General features: G+C 45.6%; 1 protein-coding gene and 1 pseudogene across 1 annotated transcript in view; both read right to left on the bottom strand.

Moving 5' to 3' along the window:
• Positions 1-658: 658 nt before the first annotated feature.
• Positions 659-21538, bottom strand: part of grb14 (growth factor receptor-bound protein 14) — a 157606-nt gene continuing 136726 nt past the window's right edge. The window contains exon 18 of the transcript XR_011356743.1: positions 659-3589. The gene's annotated coding sequence lies outside the window, so the exon portion shown is untranslated. The remainder of the gene's footprint in view (positions 3590-21538) is intronic.
• LOC138762510 (U2 spliceosomal RNA) lies at positions 10760-10928 on the bottom strand (annotated as a pseudogene).

The following is a 21538-nucleotide window of genomic DNA, read 5'->3' as shown; positions in this document are numbered from 1 at the left end:
TTCATATTTATACACAGTCTCACACACATTTTATATATATAGAAAATGTAATTTTTAACAGATATGATCATGAGAAGAGCAAACTGTTTTGATTACGCTTCAAGGTGAAGGAAATTATTTCCCTCACCTTGGTTAAAAAAAATCTTTCACCCTGTATCCACTTCCATATTCCTCAGAAGCAGCAGAAGATCCAATTTCTTCCCCAAGGTAAACAACATTATTCTGCACATGTAGACATTCATACATCTACTGATAACTCCAAGGCAGATCTAAATAGTTAGGACTATTATGCCATCTATGTGCAAATCATATGCAAATCTTGCCAGAAAATAATTCGGGTCAATGCACACTTCCCAAGAGGAAACATGATGTTTTCATTCTGAAGTGCTCAGATGTCACTGAGCTTTTTGAAAGAAAGAGGAGGATGGAAAGCAGATTCCTCTGAAACCAGTCTCCATGAGGCAGCCATGCCTGATGACACGTCGGTGCAATGTTGTAACCCAGCAATAGAGCTGATAACTTGTGGCATATAGATCAAATAAACTGTTAACTGGTCAAATATTTAGATTACAATAACACCATTTCTCATGCTTGCAACAGCCACGTTGATCAAAATCATCTGAAATCACTTTATTAATGAAACATTCTGCCAAATCAATCTGGCAAGTAATACCCAAGGATGCCATTCTCTAATTCTCACGATCTTGACTTGTGAGGACCACTCTTGGAAAAATGAATTACCCAGAATCGCAATTTTTTTACAAGAAGAGATTCAATTACACAGGAAATTTATTTCTAAAGGAAAGTCAGATTTATTGCAAACATATAAAACTTTCCTTCACGGTCCTCCATGCATTTGACATGTGAACCACAGAAGAGCCTGGACATGTGCATAGGCATCTAATTGCCTGGATGCCACTTTGGGACTCTTGATTCACACACACACAGCCCACAGACATGCACCACAGCCTTTTAGCTGTACTCATGAGACTTGCTTGATAGACTCTACTTTCTGGGACCTTCACCTTTCAACCTCATAAGGCATATTCGAATTGCACCCAGAAACAGTGGCAGGTTCACTATCAAATGTTCATTGACCTGCTGCACATCATTTCATACAAGTGCCTAAACATGTGTCATTCACCAGGATATGGTGGTGAAGTGGAAATTGAATTACCAGTGCAGTAATCCAGAAGCATGGAAGATTATTCAGTGATATGAGTTTAAATCCACCATGTTGATGGACAATTTAAACAGTTTATTAAATAATCTGGAATTTTATTAAAATCTAGCCTCGTACTGATAACAATGAAACTGTTGGATCTGGTTCACTAATATTCTACAGGAGAGGAAACTGACCTATTCCTGGCTCCAGACCACTGAACTCTGGTTGACTCTCAAACGTCCTCTGAGCGTGCTGAGCAAGCTCTTCAGTAAAAAACCTAATTACTGCAATAGCTCACCACCAGCTTCTCCACTGTGACTAGCAATGGACAAAGCATTTGCTTTTGCCCGTGATACTGATATTGAGAAATAAAAACAGAAATAAATTTACACCTAAAAATCTACCATGTGTGTTTATTGAGGCTTGCTCTCGTTATGAAATGTCTTATTTGCCTGTCTCAAATCTCCACTGCAATGGTGTGCATAACGTTGTGGTTTTGGTTTCAAAGCAGCTTTTATGAGCTTTATGTTACTTGAACATCTTCAAAATGTGGATTGGATTGACAAAGAATTTCTTTGCAGAAACTGTAATTTCCTGAAGGCCCACATACCTATATAATGATTGGTGTGTAGTGTGGCAGCCTTGTGAAAAAGCTTGCCCACAGAGCTGATTGGATTGTTGAAAATTCAATTGACAGTTTAGCATCACATTTTTAATTTCTCTACCATTCAAACATCACAGCCACCAAATACTAACACTTCACCATAAGATAAACTAATATTATGGACCAATTACAGTTAATGCACAGTGAACAAAGAGCAAAGTTCAATTTTGAAATGCCTGAATACGAAAAATTGAAAGCACAGCAATTAAGAATTATCAGGAATGACAACATCTCAGTTAAATACACAATCAAAGAACATGTGTAGGCATGCAGATATACATATCTCTTTCTTCAGTCACATTTAGCTACAGCCTTGTTAAACAAAAGTATTTTGTTTCAATTTTAGAGCTTCATATATTGCAAGTGAAATTGTCCATCTATTCTGTTTGGTTGCTCTAGCTAGTGGCTTAAAAATACATAAAAATAGAACAAGCTAAAATTAAAATGCTAAAATCCCTGTTATAAGGAATTCAAGCAACTAGCTACCCCAAGCAACCGGCAAAAAAAATTGAGGAAATAAAAAAATAAAATAAGTAAGAATAAATAAAGCAAATAAAAGTTCACAATTGTAAAAGTAAATGTTCTTGAAGCAATGCGCAAACCCTTGGTCAAGATGAAAGCAAACATTCAGCCAGTGGAACACCCTGATAGTGACTCATCCGCATCATCGGTTTGCATAACACTTAATTAAAGTTATGTTTTAATAAAATGACATTGCCCAGGATGAAGAGCTGACCGATGCTGTTCACCACTGGGGTGAGTCTCTCTATCCCTGCCTAGTAAGAGACTTTATCTTTATTCTTTCTTTGGCTTGGCTTCGCGGACGAAGATTTATGGAGGGGTATGTCCACATCTGCTGCAGGCTCGTTGGTGACTGACAAGTCCGATGCGGGACAGGCAGACACGGTTGCAGCTGTTGCAAGGGAAAATTGGTGGGTTGGGGTTGGGTGTTGGGTTTTTCCTCCTTTGTCTTTTCTCAGTGAGGTGGGCTCTGCAGTCTTCTTCAAAGGAGGTTGTAGCCCGCCGAACTGTGAGGCACCAAGATGCACGGTTGGAGGCGAGATCAGCCCACTGGCGGTGGTCAATGTGGCAGGCACCAAGAGATTTCTTTAAGCAGTCCTTGTACCTCTTCTTTGGTGCACCTCTGTCTCGGTGGCCAGTGGAGAGCTCACCATAGAACACGATCTTGGGAAGGCGATGGTCCTCCATTCTGGAGACGTGACCCACCCAGCGCAGTTGGGTCTTCAGCAGCGTGGATTCGATGCTTGCGGATTCTGCCAGCTCAAGTACTTCGATGTTGGTGATGAAGTCATTCCAATGAATGTTGAGGATGGAGCAGAGACAGCGCTGGTGGAAGCGTTCTAGGAGCCGTAGGTGATGCCGGTAGAGGACCCATGATTCGGAGCCGAACAGGAGCGTGGGTATGACAACGACTCTGTACACGCTGATCCTTGTGTGTTTCTTCAGGTGATTGTTTTTCCAGACTCTTTTGTGTAATCTTCCAAAGGCGCTATTTGGCTTGGCAAGTCTGTTGTCTATCTCTTTGTCGATCCTTGCATCAGATGTAATGGTTCAGCCGAGGTCGGTAAACTGGTTGACTGTTTTGAGTTCTGTGTGTTCTGTGTGGTGGGGAGCTGGCTGATGGAGGACCTCAGTTTTCTTCAGGCTGACTTCCAGGCCAAACATTTTGGCAGTTTCCGCAAAACAGGACGTCATGCGCTGGAGAGCTGGCTCTGAATGGGCAACTAAAGCGGCATCGTCTGCAAAGAGTATCTTTATTAGCATGTTTTTAAATGACATATGTAATAGTCAATCCCATGTAATAGTCGACTCCCTCTCCTTTTTTGCCCCAAATTCACATTTTCCACATGACCCACCCATCTAAAAGTCAACTCCTCCTTTTATGGCTCAGATCGCCTGTCAATTTGAGCTCTCAATACCCCGACTACAAATCTTTACCCCTGCCGCCCGCCCATCCGAGCTCCGTTCACCTGCCTATCCAAACTCCTGACACTCCAACCACTCGCACATCCAAGCCCCAGACACCCAGGTCACCTCCCACCGGAGCTCCAGATACCCCAACAGCATATCCTCACCTCAGCCACCTGCCTACCAGAGCTCCCTTCGACCTCACCACAGACTCTCTCCTAAGCCCCAGTCGCCCACCCATCCATGCTCCCAATGTCCTGAATATGGACTTACCACCTGGTCCCGGCCATCCAAGCACCCGACGTCTTGAATAACACATGTAATTATCGCGGACAAAAGTAGTATCCATGTAAAAGTTGACCCCCCCACCCCCCAAATTTGACTGAAAAATTGGTCAAAGAACTCGACTATTACACGAGTATACATCGTATATCAGTATGGCTTAATCTGTAAATTGTGGTGTTGGGGAGGGGGGGGGTTAATTATGATGGCAGCACAGTTAGTGCAATGCTGCTACTGCACCGATGATCAGAGTTCGAATTTAAATTTAAATTTTGTAAGTTACGGGAACTTTAGTCAGTAAATCAAAGCTTTGCTTGATTGCCACTAGGGAGTTGATGAGAAATTTTCCAAAGTTTTTATTCCTGGAATTGGCCACAGGTTTTTTTATTTGGCTTTTTTCCTCCCCCAGGAGCCACACTACCTGTATAGTTGTCTACATGGACTTTAGTAAAGACTTTGACAAGGTCCCACATGTGGACAGGGTTGAAAATAGCTTTTAGCATCTTAGTCTTTATCAATCAAAGTATTGAGTATAGGAGTTGGGATGTTATTTTTAAGTTATTTAAGGCATTGGTGAGGACAAATTTAACCATATAACCATATAAACTCTTACAGTGCAGAACAGGCCAGTTCGGCCCTACTAGTCCATGCCGTAAAAAATCCCCACCCTCCTAGTCCCACTGACCAGCACCCGGTCCATACCCCTCCAGTCCTCTCCTCTCCATGTAACTATCCAGTCTATCCTTAAATGTAACCAATGATCCCGCCTCGACCACGTCTGCCGGAAGCTCATTCCACATCCCTACCACCCTTTGCGTAAAGAAATTTCCCCTCATGTTCCCCTTATAATTTTCCCCCTTCAATCTTAAACCATGCCCTCTAGTTTGAATCTCTCCCACTCTTAATTGAAAAAGCCTATCCACATTTACTCTGTACTTTGGAATATTGTGTGCCGTTCTGAGCACCAAACTACAGGAAAGATATCAAATAAGATTGAAAGTGTGCAGAGAAGATTTACGAGGATTTTGCCGGGTCTTCAGGAATTGAGTTACAGGTTAGGGCTTTATTTCTTGGACCAGAGGATAGATTTGATAGAGGTTTATAAGATTATGAGAAGTATCGACCATGTGGATGCGAGTAGGCTTTTTCCACTTAGATTGGGGGAGATAAATCCAAGAGGTCATAGTTTTAAACTGAAAAGGGAAAGCTTTAGGGGGAACATTAGGTGAAAGTTCTTCAGTCAGAGAGTAGGTAGGAGTGTGGAATGAACTGCCATCTGATGTGGTGAAAGCGGGCTCGATCTTATGTTTTAAGAATAAATTGGATAGATATGAAGGGAGAGAATTGATGTTTAGATAGTTAGTATAGTGGCTTTCTTTTTTTATGTAACAGGTTTTAAGATATAAGTATGTTAATACTTTTTCTTGGCAAGTACTTATGTAACATTTATTTGTTGAAACCAATAAAAATATTGAAAAAGAAATTGGATAGATACATGGATGGGAGAGGTCTGGAGAGTTATGGAATGGGAGCAGGTCATTTGGACTAGTAGAATAATGGTCGGTACAGACTAGAAGGGCCAAATGGCCAGATTTCTGTGCTGTAGCATTCTATGGTTTACATTATTAAGGACAAAACTATTGATTTTTTTTTCAAATTACTTCCATTTTGCTCTGTCTTTTGTCTTTTAAACTGTTTAATTCATAATGATTAGTTAGGCATTGTAAGACTCAAACAATCAGAAAATTCACATAAACAGCTTCTCTACCAATCCCCCTAGGTGCTGGATACCGATGTCTATCCAGATCTTGTCTTTTTTATTTGAACAAAATTATGAATATTAGCCCAATTCCCTTAAACTCTTAAAAGAATTGCACTCACAAAAAGGATATTTTATTATTAATAATTAATTGATCATTTTATTTTTTATGGAATTTCCCCTTAGCATCAAATTCAGCATCAAATATACAGCAAATCCTTCTTACAGATGTAAGAAGGCTTGCATATTCTGAAAGCATAATAGGAGCATGAAGTATTTTTTTTAAGACTCAGTGGAATTGAATGAATATCCACAAAAGCTTCTTCAAACTACTGAAAATACAAACATTGTTGGATTTCATCATTACTAACATTTACTCTCAAATGCAGTTGTGCTTATCAGTTGTCTCAGGTTACACCTTTTCATGTTTACACTGCAGATTACCACTTTCTCCACTGATATCCACATGTTCTATTCAGCAAATTAAAAACATTCGACAAAATTACAAAATTTAAAGGTAAACTCTTTCAAAAGTAATATTTTATTCATTCTTTAACTCCATTTTGTGCATTAGATATAAAATGGTTATGAATTTTGCTGAGTTAAGTCCCATCTGTCAATACTGGCATACAGTGAATGGTCTTTCATCTCACTGTGACTCACTCAGTTGCAGGAGTTAACACAGAAGCTACCATGTTCAGCCTCTTGTACACATTGAGCTGTCTGTTTTCAGCTACAATTCAATTAAGATTGCAAAATGTGGGCATGATTTTCTGTGGAAAATCCAAAATAAAACATGCTGAAAATTGGAAATAAAAACAGAAAATGCTGGAAAAACCCAGCGGGATAAGTTCCAAACTACGGAAAAACAGGCCACCTAAATACAATGTTAATTCTGCTTCTTCCTTCTCTGGTGTTTTACTTGCTGGATATTTCCAGAATTTTCTGGGGTTTGTGGTCAATTATTCCAAGAAAGAACCATTAGGGTTACCCATGTTATGTCTTTGGGTTACTTGGGAGGCTTCTTAAACAACTTAGAGATGCAAGATTCAAATAACAAAAGAGAGATTACTTACTGATGCCTTCCACCATCTCAGGAAAAACGTACACACACACACACACACACGCACACACACACGCACACAAACACACACACACACACACACACACACACACACACACACACACACACACACACACACACACACACACACACACTCCCCACAGTGGGGCACAATAGTACTACAGTGAGAGAGGTATATTCTTACACGGTTACAAAATAGTTCACATTATCCTGACTATATACCACCCATCATGCTCCTGGGTACCATTTACTTCCTTGAACACACAGGTGAAAAATGGACGGAGTTTGAAAGTGAAATAATGGACTTAAATGCTTAACTGGACCAACAAATATCACAGCCATGAGGGCAAGTAAAAGTATCTTGTACTGAGCGGCCAATCCCTTGATCTATTCCTTTTTAAATGTAAATTATTTCAGGGGATGTGTATGTGACTAAGAATACCACAATCATCATTCATCCTAGTGATCCCTGAGCTGAGAAATAATCAAGGTTTAACTGCATTGATGGTTCTGGGGTCTCAGAGAATGGTGAAGCAGCCCAGGTTTCCTTCCTTGAAGAACAACTTTATTGGCCATCTGCAATTACCCTGGAGAAGTTGGTGGTGAGCCACCTTCTTGAACTCCTGCAGTAATCAGGTTATAACTGAAGAGTCTCACACCAATACTGTTGTACCTGAAATGCCACCTTGACACTCAGAATCAATGTTTCTGTGTCAACCATTGTCTACTGTTACAAATCACCAAGGCATCTCCAACAACTCTAAGAGAAAGGAACATTGCTACTTCCACATTCAAGTTCAAATTCAAGGTTATTGCCATCATGCCATTGTATAAGTACAATTGGACAAAATAGCGTTCTTTGGTGTAAAAGTATGTAAACATGGCACGCATATTTACAAGCTATTTATACGCAGTACATACTGTCCATAAAAAAATAAATAAAATCTTGTTAAATAAATAGTAGAGACTCAGAGTGATTATATGAGCAGGTCATCAGTCATTCCAGAGTCTCACAGCTGCGGGAAGAAACTGTTTCTCAGCCTGGTGGTTCTGGCTCCGATAGTCCTGTATACCTTCCTCGAAAGTAGTTGGAAAATGCTATGTGGTGTGTGGTAGGGATCCTTAATGACTTTGCTAGCACTCTCCTGACAACGATCCCAGTAGATCACGTCAATGTGTGGGGCGGGTGTGTGGTGAGGGGGGAAGGGAGACCTCAATGATCCTCTCTGCTGCTCTTATGGTCCTGTGGTCTGACCTCTGATCAAATGGTCTGCGGCAACTGTACCACATTGTGATGCAAAAGGCCAGAAGTCTCTCAGTAGAGCTCCTGTAGAAAATTGACAGGATGGTGGTCGGTGGTCCTGCCCGCCTCAGATCTCAGGAAGTGCAGTCCCTGTTGTGCCTTCCTGACAAATGAAGATGTGTGTGTCCAGAAAAAGTCGCTATTTAAGTGAACTCCAAGGAACTTAGTGCTCTCTATTCTCTCCATGACAAAGTTATAGTGATATCTATTTTCATCCAAATCACCCTAACCCATCCCTTGAATTGGAAGTCTGCCTCTCTTCCTTCAATGTTATCGGGACATTAGGATATAAAATTCCTCTGGGCTGTTCAAGGTCCAATCATCATCATCTGGTTAATCAGTGACCCTCCTTCATCATAGGATCAGGTCTGTCCATGAATAAATGGAGAATTCCAATTCACCTTCCCACAAAATACACCATGCTTAGACCAAACATTCAAGCACAAGCTGATCCAAATAAGAAACATTTGCATCGCATAAACCATTGGTCAGAACCTCAACTTGATCAGCAACAAAGGGGAAGCATGGTTGGCATATTGGTTAGCGCAATGCTTTTACAGCGCCAGCGATCAGGACTGGGGTTTGAAACCCATGCTGTCGGTAAGCAGTTGGTACATAGTAAAGACAAAGATGCTGGAGGAACTCAGCAGATCAAACAGCGTCCTTTATGTAGCAAAGGCAGAGATACATAACTGACGTTTCGGGCTTGAGCCCTTCATCCAAATATGAGAAAGTGCCGGTGAGAGTCAGAATAAAAGAGTGTGAGGGGGAAGGAGGAGTGGCAAGGCAAGAGATGATAGGTGGAGAAGGGGGGGAGGGGACAACAGCATTGAGGGGGAGGGGGAAGAAAAGGCAAGCAGCTTTAAAGGAAAGCAATGGTCTGACTGGAGGATGTCCAGATGGAAAATAAGGTTTTTGTTCCTCCAATCTTTTGGTGGTCAGAGTGGGACAGGACATAAAGACATGGACAGACATGTGAGTGTTGGAGTGTGAATTAGAATTGTAATGGTTGGCCACTTGGAGGTCACTGTGGTTCCAAATGGAGAGGAGGTGCTGAGCAAAGCGATCTCCCAGTCTGCGATCTATCTCTCCAATGTAGAGAATGCGACAAAGGGAGCACCAGGTGGAGTAACTAAATCCTCTGGACGTACAGGTGAGTGTCGCTTCACATGAAAGGCCTGTTTGGGGCTCCAGACCGTGGTGAGGGAGGTGTGGGCGCAAGTGTTCCACCTCCTGTGGGCACAGGAGAAGGTGCCAGAGATGCGATGGGTGAGGAGGGATGAGGCCAGGAGGGAATCACGGAGGGAGCAGTCACTGTGGAAGGCCGAGAGAGGAGCGGAAAAGATGTGTGGGATCATGTAATGAGTGACGGAAATTCCAGTGATGAGTTGGATGCAGAGGCTGGTGGGGTGGTAGGTGAGGATGAGGGGGATTCTATATTGGTTGCATCTGGGGTCAGAGGGGGCCAGGGCAGATGAATGGGAAATAAAGGAGATGCGGGTGAAGGCTAAGTCAATAGTGGTGGAGGGGAAGCCACGTTTGTGGAAAAAGGCAGATGTTTCAGAAGCTCTGGACTAGAAGACCTCATCTTGGGGACAGATGCAGCAGAGGTGATGGAATCCTTGCAGGGGGAAGGATGTGAGGAAGTTTAGTCCAAGTAGTTGTGGGAGTCAAAGGGTTTATAGTATATGTCAGTGGAATGCTGGTCTCTGAGATAAAGATAGAGAGATCCAGGAAGGGGAGAGTGTTATCAGAGATGGACCAGTTGTGCTTGAGGTCAGAGTGCAATTTGGTTGTGAAGTGGAAGAAGTTGACAAGTTCATCGTGGGTGCATGAGGCAGCCCAAATGTACTCATTGATATACTGGAGGAAGAGTTGAAGTGTCTTGCCTGTGTAGGTTTGCAGCATGGATTGCTCCACAAAGGCAAATAGACAGGTGTAGCTGGGACCCATGGATACACCTTTAATTTGGAGAAAGTGGGATGGAGTTGAAGGAGAAGTTATTGAGGGTGAGGACTGCCAGGTGGATGAGGGTGGTCATGGAGAATGACTGGTCGGATATTTGGTCCACGAAGAAGTGAAGTACTTTCAGACCTTCTGTATGGGGGATAGAGGTATAAAGGGATTGGACAATCGTCGTGAAGATTAGGCAGTCTGGTTCAGGGATGCTGAAATCATTGAAGAGATGGAGGGCAAGTGAGGTGTCACAGATGTAGGTGGGGAGGAATTGGACCAGGTGAGAAAGGATGAGTCAAGGTAGAATGAAAATAGTTTGGTGCGGTAGGGGCAGGCAGAAACAATGGGTCTACCTGGATGGTTGGGTTTGTGCATCTTGGGTAGGAGATAGAAACAGGCAGTGCAGGGGTGGGAGAGAATGAGGTTGGTAACCATGGAGAGGAGGTGACCAGAGGTGATGAAGTTGGAGATGGGTTTGGATATAATGGCTTGATGTGTGGTGGTGAAGCCCTGTGGGAGGGGTTGATAGGATGAGGTGTCTGAGAGCTGTTGCCTGGCTTCGGCAAGATCGAGGTCAGTGCGCCAGACCACAACTGCACCACCCTTCTCTGCAGTTTTTTTTTTGCACCGTTCCCAGAGGCACTGCAATACTGGGTCGATGCGTGGAGTGTACGGAGCAAGCCCCTATTCCATCTCCCTGTTCCAAAAATAAATTTAATATATGGTCCCTAGATAAAGGACGTATCAGATATTAAACTGAAAAGCCTTTTGGCTAAGATCAAGTGTAGTGTCTACCCTTCTCTGCAGGTTTGATGTGAGGTTGGGATTGTTGTGGAGAAAGTGGAGCAGAAAGTGTTCTGAGAAGGTGAGGTTGGTATACGAGAGGAGGGTGGTACATTTGATACAGTTGATGTCTCAGAGGCAGTTGGAAATAAAAAAGGTCCAGAGCAGGCGGTTGGCCAGGACGAGGTGTCCAGGAGGAAGAAGGGTTGAAGCGGGAGAAAAGGTCCTGGGTGGAGGGGCAGAGAGTAGTGGTATGGAAATGGGCCCGGAAACGGAGGTGGCAGAAGAAATGTTTGGCATCACGGCATGCAGAACTCATTGAGGTGTGGGCTGAGGGGGGTCAAAGGTGAGGCCTCTACTGAAGACTGAGCTCTCCGTCTCAGAGAGGGGAAGGTCAGAGGAGTTTATACATTCTCCCTGTGTATGCGTATGCTTTCCCCAGTGTGGTGATGTATATATTCTGTGCTGCTCTGGGTATTTAGTGGCTGGCCCACCCACTGATGACTCAATCCCCTGTAACCCCTCTTTGTGACCTAGCCATAAAGGTCAACCTCCTTGCCCCCTTCCATTCATTCAAGCACATGAAGATGGGCCAGCTGAAATCTATTAAATCTATATGTGTATTAAAGTTCCTCACTCAGTCTTTGGAGTCATTGATAAGTGTGTATCAATTTAATACACATTAATTTTCCACATGGGATGGACAAGCTGCTGAGACCTGACAGACTCGAAATCAATCCACAGACGTACGGAGCTACTGAACGGTATGAGCAGTGGATCGCCTACTTCACAAACTTCCTCGAAGTCGCAGCAGGCCTGGTGGACTCTGACGAGAAGAAACTCAAGGTCGTGTAAAATAGAGTGGGCCACTGAGCATACCTGGTGACCCGGAACTGCACGACCAGCCCGGAGGCCATGGCTGAACTCCGAAATCTCTACCGACCCTGGTTGAACTAAGTGTACTCACGGTACCAGCTGGCCTCAAGAAGACATCAACCCGGTGAGTCCAGGGATGAGTTCCTCCGAGCACTGTATGACCTGGGGAAGAGACTGCTGGGACACTGCTACAGCTCCGTTGCCCATAGCCCAATGTGTGGAGGAACTGGTCCAAGATGCCTGCGTGGCTGGAGTAAGGTCTGACTACATTCATCAGCAACTGCACGAGGAGGACAAGCTGCCCCTGAAGAGAACCTTCCAGCTTGCCAGGACCCTTGACTCAGCCCAACGCAATGCTGACAAAATCACTAGTAAGAACAGGGCCTCCACATGCAGACCATGAGTGCTGTCATGTTGGGACTCGGCATCACAGATGGCCTCCATGATAGTGAACCACGACCCCACTACCCCTGCTGCCCTGATCAGACACCTGAGGTGCCACTTCTGCGGCCAGCAGCACTCTCGATTACTCTGCCCAGCTAAGAAGGTGATCTGTTCGGGATACAGAAAGGAACATTACCAGCATGCCTGTAAGCCAAACCCTCCCGAGTGAGCCGCACAGCGCTGATGTCACATCTGGCCCCAAATAGCTTGACCGTGTGTGCAACTCGGGAGTCACCATCTTACCTAGCGTCTCCTCCGCCCTCCTTGATGATGTCACCTCTGCCTTCCACTGCCTAGATGATGTCACTTCCTCCTTCTTCCACCAATGTGATAGCATGGTCAACATGGAGGCTGCCATCTTATCAGTCAGGCCTCCCCTCCAACAGCGACAATGATAACCTGCTCCTAGCTTTCATGACTCTGAACCAGGGCAGCCCTTGTCCGTTCACCCACTCGATGATGGCGATTGAGGTAAACGGGAAAAGAACGAACAGCCTGTTTGACAGCAGGAGCACAGAATGCTTTATTCACCTGGACACTGGCCAGAAATTCTCTCTGTCAGATCCATGAGCAGCACCATCTCTATGGCCGCGAAGGACCAATCCGCGGTGATCCAGGGGTTCTACGTAGCATCGTTAATGGTGGGGGGGGGGGGGGGGGTGAATGTTATAACTTTCATTTGCTTGTGATGCCAATACTCTTGGGTGTTGACTTCCAGAGCCAGTTTAGGAGCGTGATAATGGCTTTCGGAGGACCTCAACCACCCATAACAAAACACAATCCCTGACGCACAGCCCCTGTCCCCCAGCAGCCGGCCCCCAGCTGCGGCCTTTCCACCCTCCGCATATCCCCTCCATCATTATTTAAGAACCTGACCCCGGACTGCCAGCCCATCGCATCAAAAAGCAGGCGCTATAGTGCCGAGGATTGGACATTTATAAATTCCAAGGTACCGAGACTCTTGGAAGAGGGGTTCATAGCTCTCAATTCAAGCCAGTGGAGAGCCCAAGTCGTGGTGGTCAGGGGCAGGAACAAACACCGTCAGCCAGATGGTCAATCGCTTCACTCAGCTAGATGCTTACCATCTCCCCCGGATTGCTGATATGGTCAACAAAATAATCCAGTACAAAGTGTACTCCACGATTGACCTGAAGTTGGCATACAACCTTCGCCCGAGGAACTGCAAATACCCTGCCTTCGAAGCAGATAGCACACTCTATCACTTCCTCAGCGTGCCCTTCAGAGTCACCAATGGGGGGGGGGGGGGGGGGTCTCAGTGTTCCAAAGGGAGATGGATCAGATGGTAAACAGGCATAAATTGACAACATTCCCCTACCTTGACAATGTTACCAGCTGAGGTCATGACCAGCAGGACCTAGAAGCAAACCTGGCAAAATGTCTCAGCGCAGCCAAGTCCCTTAATCTGACTTACAGCAAGGAGAAGTGTGTGTTTAGTACCATTCGCCTGGCCCTCCTTGGATGCATCGTGGCACATGGCATCATCACCCTCGACCCCGAGCACATGCATCCCGTTATGGAGCTCCTGAAACCACACAACCTCAAGGTGCTGAAACGGTGCCTGGAGTTCTTTTCTTACTCTGCCCAATTATGCCAATAAAGCCTATCCCTTAGTAAGGTCTACATGCTTCCCCTTATCAGCAGATGCCCAGGCAGCATTTGACCAAATCAAGAGTCACCACTAAAGCCATGGAGCATGCCATGGACAAATCCATCCCATTCCAGGTGGAGAGTGATGCCTCCAATTTTGTGCTGGCTGCCACTCTCAACTAGGCAGGCAGGCCAGTAGCACATTTTTCCCTGCACCCTCCACGGCCCCAAGATGGCACTCCTCAGTTGAGGAGGCACAGTCGATTATTGAGGCTCTGTGCCACTGGCGTCACTACCTGCCCAGGAAAAAAATTACCCTGCTGACGACCAATGGGCAGTCACTTTCATGTTCAAAATAAAACTGCGGGGTAAAATCAAGAATGATAAAATCCTGAGGTGGAGAATCAAACTCTTCACCCATAACTACAATATCCTGTACCAGCCAGACAAATTCAATGAACACCCCCCCCCCACCGATGCCCTGTCCCAGGGAACATGCACCAGCGCACATCTTGACTACCTCCAGTCCCTCAATGATGACCTCTCCACCTCGGGGTCACAAGGGTGTTCTCCTTCATAAAAGCCTGGGACCTCCTATACTGCATCAAGGACGTCAGGTCTCTAACCAGACACTGTCAGGTCTGCACGGATTGTAAATCGCCGTTCAGGCACCACAAGGCACACCTCATCAAGGCCCTGCATCCCTTTGAATGGCTGAGTGTCAATTTCAAGGGACCCCTGCCCTCGACTAATAGGAATGTCTATTTCCTTAACGTTCTCCAGGTTCCCATTTGCCATCCCCTGTCCCAACATGACCTCTGCCAATGTTATCAGGGAACTCCACAGTGTTTTCACCCGTTTGGGTACCCAGATTATATTCATAGTGATCGGGGGTCCTCATTCATGATCGACGAGCTGTGGCAGTACCTGTTGGCTAAAGGCATACCTACTAATAATAGGAGGACAAGCTATAATCCCAGGGGGAACGGCCAGGTGGAGCAAGAAATTCTAGAAGCCGGTCCTCCTGGCCCTTAAGTCCAAAGGCCTTATGATGTCTCACGGGCAGGAAGTCCTGCCAGATGCACTCCGTGCCATCCGATCTCTCCTACATGCGCTGCTACAAATATGACCCCACATGAATGCATGTTTTCCTTCCCCAGGAGATAGGTGACCAGGACCACTCTGCCGCCCTGGCTCTCATCTCCAGGACCCGTCCTGCTGAGGAAACATGCAAGGGGCCCTAAGACTGACCCGTTGGTGAAATAGGTTCAGCTCCTGCACATAAATCCTCAATATACTTATGTCCAGTACCCTGACAGCCATGAGGACACAGTCCCTGTCTGGGACCTGGGGTGTGCCGGAGACACGCACCCATCCTACCCGGCAACCACATACACACTTTGTCCCCTACAGGGAATTGGTGCAGGCTAGCGACGCACACCCACCCCACCCGCGCACCCACACCACACCACATGCCCAGAACACTCAACCAGCCGAGCCGACCACCACAACCACCCCCACAAACAATGGCGGCAGCATTGCCGACCCCCCCCCCCCACCCCACACCTCAAGACATCTGACCAGCAACAGAGCCAACCAGTACACCCTCAGCGGAGCTGTGCAGGTCACAGAGACAGAGGAAGTCACCTGACTGGCTGAACCTTAGGACTGGCTTTTTTTTTAAAGAGGGGGGTGAATGTGATGATGTGTATATACTGTTCTGTGTGGTCCTGTGGCTGGCCCACCCACTGATGACTCGATCCTCTGTGACCTGGCCATAAAGGTCGACCTCCCTGCCCCCTTCCATTCATTCAAGCACATGGAGTTGGGCCTGGTGAAATCTAATGTGCATTAAAGCCTATCGTTCCTCACTCGGCCTTTGGAGTCACTGATAGTCTGTATCACCCGAGGGCTCCTATTTCCTCCACCATTCAAAACATACTGGGGGATGTAGGTTAATTGTGTGTAAATTCGGTGGCACAAACTCGTGGGTCAAAATGGCCCACTACCATGCTGGGTGTCTACAGTTTTTAAATCTTAAAAATTTAAATTAAAAAAAATTATAAATTAATAGCTTCATATCAGATATTCAGGTGCATGATAAAACACCTTTGCTTAACTGAATAAATGCAGTTCCATGAACACACAACTCAGGAGAAGCCATTACCCGATTGGCACCACCGTTAATAGTCAGTCCTCTATTGCTACATCATCCACAAAATCCACAGTAATTACTGAGAAGAGTATTCCATCAAGCTGTAATCTCCACCAACAAGGAAGACAAATGCAGCAGGCTATGAGAGTGCCACCACTTCAGGCTCCTCTTATAAGTTATATTACTTCCAGATTTGTTCCCTCGCTGTCACTATATCTTTCTCCGAGCACTCCCTGTAGAGCAGCACCACAAAGGTGCATTCACCAGGAGGACTGCAGCATTTCAAGGTGGTGGCTCACCATTGCCTTCTCAAGGGCAATTACGGATAGATATTGAAAGCCAATTCTATTTTGCGTTTCACCATTTTTACATCCTTTTGGTTAGATAGCATCCTATCAGAAATATTCCCTTTCCTTATCTATACAGGTTCCATCTTCTCTGTAACAAACTTTTAAGACTTCTTCAGTTTTAATGATGCACTTTCAGCTTGATATGTCGTCTGCTGTTGCACTCAGGTAAAGATATATAACCAGCGTATCGGGCCTGATCGCCTCTTCAAGATATTAGTAAAAGATTTCACGCATCTGCCTGCTTTCCACTCGTACCTTTTGGGCTTAGGCCCAAAACTTCAGACATATTTCTTCACCTCCTATGCAGACTTTTGTTTTTCACTCTTTCCAAAGATTCTAACTGTCCTGCTGAGTGTTTTCAGGATTTTCTATTTTCATTATAAGATCCAGTAACATGGGCAGCTCTGATACCAGAAGGTCCGGACCATTGATACTGACAGCCGAGTTTGACTTCCACTGTGACAAATTTAGTACATGTATTCAATGAAATGCCTGGAATTAGATTGCATGTAACAAAGGCAATAAGAATCAGCTGATTCACATTAAAATCAAATGAGAACAAAAAGAACCTGGTACCTTCCCCTGGCCAATATTTGACTGCAAATGCACCAACCAGGGTCCTGAAAATCTGCACCAACCAACTAGCAGGAGTGTTCACGGGCATTTCAACCTCTCATTGCAGCAGTTGGAGGTTTGCACCTGCTTCAAAAGGACATCAATCGTGCTGGTACCCAAGAAGAGTAGTGTAAATGCCTCAATGACTACCACCCAGTAGCACTAACTTCTACTGCGAATCAATGCTTTGAGAGGCTGGTCATGGCCAGAATTAACGTACCTAAGCAAAGATCTGCACCCACCAGATCCTCAATACAATCGCTCCACAGCAGATGCAATATTGTTGGCTCTTCACTCGGCTCTGGATCACCTTGAAAACAGCATTTCATGCATTCAGCTTCATCACTACAGCTCGGCCTTCAATACTATTACTCCCTCAGTGCTGGTCAAGAAGCTACAAACTCTAGGCCTCTGCAACTGGATCCTTGACTTTCTCATCAGAAGACCACAATTAGTATGAATTGGAAGTAACGTCTTCTCCTCATTGATTATCAAGAGAGGTGCACCCCAAGGATGCATACTTAGCCCACGGCTCTACTCATTATACACCCATGACTGTGTGGCCAGACACAATTCCAATCCTATGTGCAAGTTTGCCAATGACACCATAGTTGTAGGCAGAATCACAAACGGCAATGAGGAAGTGTGCAAGAGGGATATAGATCAGTTTGTTGAATGGCGTAACAACAACCTAGCACTCAACGTTAGTGAAATCAAGGAGATGACTGTGGACTTCAGGAGGAAGTCAGGGGAATATGGCCCAGTCCTTATCGAGGGCTCAATAGTGGAGAGGGTCAAGAACCTCAAATTTCTGGGTGTCAACATCTCCGAGGATCTGTCCTGGAGCTTCCATATTGATGCAATCTCAAAGAAGGATTGCCAGTGGCTATACTTTGTGAGGTGTCTAAGAAGATTCAGTTTATCACCAAAAGCTCTCAAAAACTTCTACCAGTGTACCATGGAGAGCATTCTGACTGGTTGCATCACTGCCTGGTATGGAAGGCACCAACTCTCAGGAACGAATAAAATCCAGAGAGTTGTTAATTCAGCCTGTGACATCACTGGCATCAGACTTCACTCCATCATGGACATGAGGCAGTGTCTTAAAAAAGCAGCCTCTATCCTCACCACCCAGGCTATGCCCTCTTCATTCTGCTATCATCGAGAAAAAAGGTACAGGAGCCGAAAGACAAGTGCTCAGCAGCACAAGGCCATCAGATTCCTGAATGATCATTGAACCAAAGACATTGACTTACATATTTTATTTATAGTAATGTTATAAGATGGTTATAATATAAATGTTTGCACTATGACACAAAATATCAAATTTCATGACTTGTTCATGCCAATAAATTCTGATTCTGAATGTGATTGTCTCTTAATTCCCCAACTGTGTTAATGGAGATGGACAAAAAAATGGTGTTTTGTTAGGTTATATCCACATTGTGTGAAACAAAAGTCGAGTTGCACACTGAAGTACAATTAATGACGCAGTCCCACAACTTTTAACCTTTTCATGAAGGACACTGAGTCAAAATTTTAAAATCGAAGTATCAGGGAGCTATTTTGATTCTTGCGAGTCTCTGCAACTCTGTGCAAAAGCACAGTAGATGCTAAACAAGAGTAAACTTCAATGAGTTTAACACTAATTACGCATTCTCTTTCGACTTGCCCATTACCGCGTGGGTTATAGCTGGTGGTCCTGCTTGAAGCAATACCACGCTCCAGAAGTTACTGCCGCAGCTCTGTGCTCATAAACAAGGACCCCCTGTTATTGTGGATGTAACTGGGGTACCCGAAGATGGCAAAGATGCTGTGCAGGGCCTCTATGACTGAGGAGGCAGTCATGTCCGAGCAGGGCACAGCGAACGGGAAGCGGGAGTACTCGACAAATGCTGTAAGGGTGTAGGTGTTACAGTTGGTCGACGGTAGGGGCCCCTTGCAGTCTACGCTGAGACGCTCAATGGGGCGGGTGGCTTTGATGACGTGGGTGTTCTCCGGACGGAAGAAGTGGGGCTTGCACTTAGCTCACACCGAGCAGGCTCAGGTCATGGAATCTCCTTGACCGTGTAGGGCAGGTTGAAAGCTTTGACAAAGTGCGTGAACCTAGTGACCCCTGGATGACAGAGTTCCTTGTGGAGTCTCTGCAGCCTCTTCCAGTTGTATGTCGGCGCAAGTCTGCCTGGAGAGCGCATCTGGCGGGTCATTGAGTTTTCTCCACCTGGCGATTTTGTCATTCTTGATCTTACCTCGTTGGGTATTGCTAAACATGGAGACCGCGCGTTGGTCGGTCAGCAGTGTAAACCGCCTGCCAGTGAGGTAGTGTCTCCAATGACGTACTGCTTCAACTATGGCCTGGGCCTCCTTCCCGACAGAGGATTGTCAGCTCTCAGGACCCTGGAAGGTTCTGGAGAAGAAGGCTACTGGCCGGCCAGCCTGGTTCAAAGTGGCTGCCAGTGCAAAATCAGACACATCGCTCTCGACTTGGAACGGTATGGACTCGTCGATGGCGTGCAGTGTTGCAGCAGCGATGTCCGATTTGATGCGAAGGCCGCTCTGGCTTCGGTTGACAGGGGGAAGGAGGTGGTCTTGATGAGTGGCCATGCCTCGTCAGCATAGTGTGGAACCCATTGGCCATAGTAAGAGAAAAAGCCCAGGCATCGTCTGAGTGCCTTCTGGGTGTGGGGGGGGGGGGGGGCAAGTCCATGAATGGACGCATGCAATCAGGGTCCAGCATTACCACCACGTTCTCCACCACACAACCTAGAATTGCTAGCCGAGTGGTCCGGAAGACACATTTGTCAAAATTATTGGTCAAGTTCAGCCGAAATGCAGTCTGAAAAAATTTCTCAAGATTGGCATCATGGTCCTCTGTGTCATAGCCACAAATGGTGACATTGTCCAGATACGGGAAAGTAGCAGTCAGCCCGTTCTGGTCCACCATCTGGTCCATTTCCCACTGGAAGACCGCGACGTCATTTGTGACCCCAAAGGGTACCCTGAGGAATTGATACAGCTGCCCATTCACTTTGAAGGATGTGAAAGGTCGGTCTTCTCAGCAGATCAGGAACTGATGATAGGGCGAACGTAAATCAATGGTGGAAAATACACGGTATTGGGCAATCTGATTCACCACATCCATGATCCGTGGAAGGGGGTACACATCCAGAAGCGTGAAGCGGTTGATTGTCTGGCTGTAGTCAACCACCATTCACGGCTTCTCCCCGTTTTTAACAACCACCACCTGGGCTCTCCAAGGACTCGAGCTAGGCTCGATAATGCCCTCGTCCAGCAGTTTGTGGACCTCGGTTGTGATAAATTTCCTGTGTTCATAACTATATTGCCAGCTTTTGGTGGCCACAGACTTCCAGCCAGGGATGAGGTTTGCGAAAAGCGCTGGTGGAGTAACTCGGAGGGTGAAGAGACTACTGGTGAGGCCCTGGGGCGCGGGACAGGATGGCTCGGGCTGCCGCTGGCAGGAGGCTTCCGGGGTGGAGTGGCTACAGACAGAGAGTGGAGCTTGAAGCCCCCCAAAGTGCAGGGAAACGGTTTGAAACTGGCATTGAAAATCCAGACCCAGCAGTGCAGGGGCGATCAATTGGGGAAAGGACTAATAGTTTGAAGTCTGTGAATGTGATACCCTGGACTTTGAGGGTCGCCACACAATACCCCTATACACCAGTCGAGTGTGATCTGGTAGCCAATAAAATTCTCAATGCAGTGGGGAGAATAGCCAGTCCGCAACGGTGGGCCAGGTCTGGGCGGATAAAACTGTCAGTTGACCCCCGAGTCAAATAAGCAATTGGTATAGTGACCATGCACTTTAATTAGTTCCATTGCTTTTGTGAGGGGATGGGGGAAGTCCTGGTTGAGGGTTACTGATGCAGAGACTTGTAATGGGGACAGTGAAGTCCTGCATGATGACGTCATGCAAACAGTTGGGCCTGAAGAGACAGCGTCAAGGAGTTGGTGTCATTGCTACCTAAAACTGAATTAAACTAGTAAACTGAAAGCCCATTAACTTTCATAATAATAAATTCAAGATTCCTTCATTTTCATGTAATAGTATAGAACATGTAATATTCAACAAAATTGCCGTCTGCCTGCCATAAGGCAGATAAAGAGCCACCATTAATGTCTCCTGCCACCCATTAGAGTCCAAGAAGCAAATGAGAGTCCCTTCAGATTCACTGACTGTCCATGAATTCATCTCCAGTACTCCTGCAGCCTTTGCAGCCACACAAACTCCTGTTCGACCTATCAGCGACCCAAGCTAATAATAATAATAAAAATACTGGCAATACTTTTGGCCCAAGAAACTTAATTGAAAAATATTTTTTTCTATTTCATTGCCTATATCTAACAGTGTTCTTTTGAAGGTGGTGATTGGGTTTTTTTTAAAGCTTTTGAATATGTTGAGCTGCATTTCAGCCATATGCAGGAAAACAAGAAGAGATCAGTTATTTTTACATCGCAAGTGGTCCCTCAGCACTTGGACTTGTGACATTTCATGACAGAGGTTTCAACCTCCCTTAAAGAAATGTCACAAGTCAGGATAAAGTTTA

This window comes from Narcine bancroftii, chromosome 4 (genome assembly GCF_036971445.1).
Source record: "Narcine bancroftii isolate sNarBan1 chromosome 4, sNarBan1.hap1, whole genome shotgun sequence".
Taxonomy (NCBI): domain Eukaryota; kingdom Metazoa; phylum Chordata; class Chondrichthyes; order Torpediniformes; family Narcinidae; genus Narcine; species Narcine bancroftii.
The sequence above is the reverse complement of the archived record's forward strand: the minus strand, read 5'-3'. Positions and strand labels throughout refer to the sequence as shown.